This window comes from Humulus lupulus, chromosome 8 (assembly GCF_963169125.1).
Source record: "Humulus lupulus chromosome 8, drHumLupu1.1, whole genome shotgun sequence".
NCBI lineage: Eukaryota > Viridiplantae > Streptophyta > Magnoliopsida > Rosales > Cannabaceae > Humulus > Humulus lupulus.
The window spans coordinates 170817855-170823299 of NC_084800.1; the positions used below are offsets into that span (position 1 = coordinate 170817855).

A 5445-nucleotide genomic window follows, 5' to 3' on the forward strand; every position below is an offset into this window, starting at 1 on the left:
CAAGGTTAAACCTCAAATTCAATTATTGTAAATCTCAAGAATATGAAATAATTACCCCATGCAGATATTGATGAAGCGTTGAGAATCCACAGATAAAGGAGCTCCACCACAGAGCATAAATCTAATATCTCCTCCAAGTACAGAGCGTATTTTCTTAAAGATGATTAAATCCCATAGCATTTTTTCTAGTCCCCAAGCCCCAAACCAGCTTCCTTCTACAAATCTGTTAATCAAGCTTTATGGCTGAGATGGGAAGTTAGGAAGACTGAATTATTTGTAGAACAAATTTTGTGATGCTATAGGCTCTGACCACGAAATGAACTTATAAAGAACTTACAAGACAAAGTCACAAAAAGTAAACTTGGATGCTCTCAAGCAGTCAGTTGGATGCACAATATCAAGCCTCACAATATAATTCAAGATATATATATGTATATATACATGTATATAAGAGGCATTTACAAGAATTTGAACCTCACACCACTCACACAAGCAGTCACTTACAACTTGAGTTAGCCTCAAGTGGCATATATATATATATATAAGGAATAGTTTTCCCTTAGTCCCAGATAGGGGTTAGCCAAGGTAGAAACATCACAGTAAAAACAAAGCAAGTTTTCTCATTTCAGAAAGAATAGGAAATTAAGTGCCAAGGATTACACTGCATATGTAAATTGCTAAAAAAACGTATGTACTAGTTTATGGGATATATTTTTTTATCCAACAGTTGGTAAAGAGGAAGTAAAGGGAAAAGGAGACATAAAGAGTAAAATGGGCAGTTTGGTTGGAGAGAAAAGAGTGAAAGAGACAAGAAAAGTGAGACCTGCAATTTTTCTTTCTCCAGAAAAAGGGTGAGAACTTTTTGAAACAAGTGTAATACAATATTTCTATTTTGCCCTACATACTACAGTTACCCACATACCCCTCTATTACCTATATTCTATTATTTTACCACTTTACCCCTCATTCTAGTTGCTTCTTAGGATGCAGTTTTATACATAAACCATTTAATGAAATGACTAGTGAACAATATAAGAACTCCCCACATGATTTCTATATACTCAACAGAATAAAATTCTACACACTTCCGTCAAAAAGTGTATTTTAGTAACAATGCATGCACAACATTTCTAGTCCCTTGATATGAAGAACCATATCTCATATCATATCTATACATGTATAGTGTATGTGAGAAAAGAGACATATTCTCTGTTTTTGTTTCCAATGCATTAAGCTCTGTTAAAAGGGACTTTGGAAGAGCTACTAAGTTTTGTTTCCAATGCATTAAGCTCTGTTAAAAGAGCATTGAAGCTCCAATCAGGTTCAGGGTCGGCAGCAATTCCCTCAACAGTTTGGGGACAACGAAGTTCCAACTTAACAGCTCCCCTAAACAAATCCAAATTGATCCCACAGATCAGAAACAACCCATGATATCAACAGCCATTTGCTTATACGATTTAAAAATCATAATTTTCAGTCAAAAAGAAAAGTGTCAAATTCGTATCTCTATTCCTAGATGATAATCAAACTATGAATTCCAATAAAAAAAAACTGCATTCTCTCTTTATAAATGTAACTGAATTACAGAAGAAAATTTAACCAAAATATGAACGATAGAAAGAATCAAGCTTGAAACTTACATTGCGTAAAACTTCAATTCGAAAAGCTTCGGTTCCCCCAAATAATAGGGTTTCCGCAATCCACTGTATAGTACCTCCCCTCGTTCGTGGATCAAAACGCAATCACCAACACCGAGTTAGGGTTTTTGGTTTTTGACCGTTGGCAGCAATACCACACTGGACGAAAGAGGTTGTTCAGTGATGGCCAAGCAAACTGTTTTAGTCCCTTCTTGGATTAAAAAGAAAAGAGAGAGAGTACTCACCATGAGACAAGAGCAAAAGCTGGGCCTAGCCTCGCACTGAGAGAGAGCCTCCTTTGCTGGCTTGCGGACGATTTTGTCGCCACTCAATGAATTGGTCAAGAACGAGTATATCGCTGGGAGGTCCGATTTCGATAGCGTCATTACAAGCGAGCTTTCGAATCAGTGATTATCTGATATTAAATTGCAATCTTAAATTAAAAAAATACCTCACATAGACAAACGAGGTTAGAGTGCTCTTGCCTGGGTTTTTGCTTCCAGCAGGAGAAATGCCGTGAAGGAGAAGGAGCAGCAAGACTTGCATGAGGGAGAAGGGGGAGACTGAGCAGCAAAAATTGCGTGAGGGAGAAGGAGCATCAAGAATCGTACAGATCGTGGTGATCCAGCGGCTGAATGGATTAGAGACATAGTGTGAGAGAGAGTAAGAGAAGGAAAGATAGTGGAGTCTGAAAGAGAGGGGCAGAGGAGGCAAATGGGTTAGACAAAATTTTCATTAGGCGCTTCTTTCTTTTTTAATTGGCGCCTAAATTGGCTATGAAAAAAAATTAAACGTGTATTAATAACGTTTTTTAATAAGTGCTATTTTTTACTATAATATATACTCAAAATTGTTGTAGTGTTGGCATCCCTATATGTTCCAAACGCATATCTACTGCTGAGTGTGGGATCATTCTTGAAAAAATGGTAGCTAGGATTAAACAGTGGAGTTCTAGGAATCTATCATACATTGCTAGAGCCACATTGATTAATTCTGTTTTACAGTCAATCGATTCTTATTGGTCTCAAATAATGGTGCTGCCAAAACAGCTATTGAAGGATATAGAAGCCATTTGCAGAGCTTTTCTTTGGAAGGGAGTGGCAGAGTCCCAAGGTTCAGGCTTGGTTGCTTGGTCCTCTATTTGCACTCCAAAAGCTGCGGGAGGTTTAGGCTTCAGGAAACTTTCAGAATGGAATGTTGCTGCAATAAGGAAATATGTATGGGCAATAGCTTCTAAAAAGGATAATCTGTGGGTCAAATGGATACATAGCATCTACTTGAAAAATATGGACTGGTGGGCATACACAGTGCAACAAAATTGCAGCTGGTATTGGAAGAAGATTGTTGAAATTAAGGATCTCTTTAGAGCTAAATTGGATAAATCAACGCTTATGGCAGTGCAATATAGTATTCAAGCTGGTTATGATATACTATATGACCAACATATCAAGGTACAATGGAGTAAATTTGTATGGGAGAGATGTAGTATCCCGAAACACAGATATATCCTCTGGTTAGTACTGCATCAGAAGTTGAGAACTAAAGAGCATCTCAGAAAATACCTTCCTGCGGTGGACACAGTATGCTTGCTGTGTGGTGATCACAAGGAAGAAATTACTTACCTATTCTTCCAATGTACTTACAGTAAAATCTGTCTTGTGAAGATGAAGGAGTGGATTGGCTGCCGAGCACAAGCAGAGCATTATCAAGCACTATTGCAATGGATTTCCAAAGCAAAACTCAGGAAAGGATTTTTCATAGCTGCTATTACTGCACTAGTATACCATATATGGAGGGTCTGAAATGATGTTTTGTGGTCATCTAAGATTTGGCATGTAAATCATATTATAGAGGTCATTAAAAGAGAGTTAAAATTGAGATTTACTGTATCAATGTACAAGGGAAAACAAAATAGGGATAAAGAATGGATTCAAAAATTGTCAATTTAGATACATGGATTGTAAGTCAAAAATAGGGGTAGAAGAAGACCTGTAAGTGTACATGACTTGGTTTTGAGCAATACAATGATTTTTATTTACCAAAAAAAAAAAACATTTTGGAAGATCTTGGTGTGAGATCTCAAGGATTTTGCCATACAAAAAGATAGCAGCAAGGAAGCACCTGAGGTAATTTTCTATTCATGTATTTGATTCAATATATACATATATATATATATGCACGTGAAGAAGTAGATCTAGAACTCTTGTGGGATTAAATTAACAATTTTGATTGTTGTTCCGCTGCTTATAATCTCTGATTTGATCTATAAAAACCAACATGGAATGTGTGGAATCAAGTTGTCAAAGCATGACAAAGGAGAAAAGGTGGATCCAACTGTCTACAAAAGTCTTGTTGGAAATTTGCGCTACCTAACATGTATGAGGTTGGATATTCTCTATGTTGTTGGAATCATTAGTCGCTATATGGAAGCTCCTACAACAACTCATTTCAAATTACAAAGAGCATATTTTGGTACATCAAAGGTACAACAACCTATGGCTTGTTTTATTCATCTTCTAACAATTATGAGATAATTGGATATAGTGATAGCGATTGGAATGGAGACTTGGTTGATAGAAAGAGCATCACCGAAGATTTGTGTTTTTCATGAGAAACACTACTTTTACTTGGATGTCAAAGAAGCAACCAATCGTCACACTATCTACTTATGAAGTTGAATATGTTGTTTCAACTTCTTGTGTTTGCCATGCTATTTGGCTAAGAAACTTGTTGAAAGATTTGAATGTCCCACAAGAGGAGCCTATCGAGATTCATGCTGAGAGAAAATCAGCATTTGCACTAGAAAAGAATCCTGTCTTTCACGAAAGAAGCAAGCACATCGAGACATGTTATCATTACATATGAGAATGCATTGGAAGAAAAGAAGTGAGATTGGAGTATGTGAAGTCTCAAGATCAAGCGGCAGACATCTTCACCAAGCCACTCAAGAGAGAAACGTTCGCCAAGTTACGAAGCATTCTTGGAGTCACAATCAAGTTTAAGGGGGGTGTTGACATATTACACCTTATTTATTATGGTTAGTTTCTAGAATTTTCATGAATTAAAAATTTCTAGAGTTTCCATGTACTTACTAGAGTTTCTAGAATAATGTTCATGTATTTACTAGAGATTGTTGAGTCTTTAGTATTTTAAAACTCTTATTTCTTAGTTAGTAGATGAGAATTATCTAGAATAATGTACTAGCTAATAATTCAATTCTATTTCTAGAAATGTTCATAGAGTCTTATAAATAAAGATGTAGCCCCATCATTTTGTATCAAGCCAAAAAAATACAAGTTAAGTATTACAATAAAAAGCTTCTTCCATCATAATATTATCTCTCACATTTAATAAAAAGTCTTAAATAAGTTGTCTCCCAAATTCATCTTTATTTTCAAGAGAAACGGAGAATGAAGAGAAGCGACCATCGACAGCTGGTTAGGACGATTAAGAGCACCGCCAAAGACCACCTCCCAAGAGCTTAAATACACCAGAATCTTTTAGGGAAAATAACCACAAGGATAGTGAGATAGAGATAGAGAGAGAGAGTGAGAGTGAGCTAAAGAGGGATAATAGAGAGATTTACCGTTTACAAGAGAAGCAGATGAACAGAGAGGGAGAGTTCAAAGAGAAAACATTATGCAACAAGGGAGCAACGAAATGCCGAGGGGAAAAAATTGATAGTATATACCCATTAGAGATGATTTTTTCCTCGCTAATACAAAATGTTCTTGCTAAAGTACAAACACAGTGTTTCACTTTAGGTTAACATTTCATGAAAATTTCAAATAGTTACCAAATGTTGGCG

General features: G+C 36.2%; 1 pseudogene; it reads left to right on the top strand.

Moving 5' to 3' along the window:
• Nucleotides 1–3914: 3914 nt before the first annotated feature.
• Nucleotides 3915–4679, top strand: LOC133796254 (uncharacterized; annotated as a pseudogene).
• Nucleotides 4680–5445: the final 766 nt, after the last annotated feature.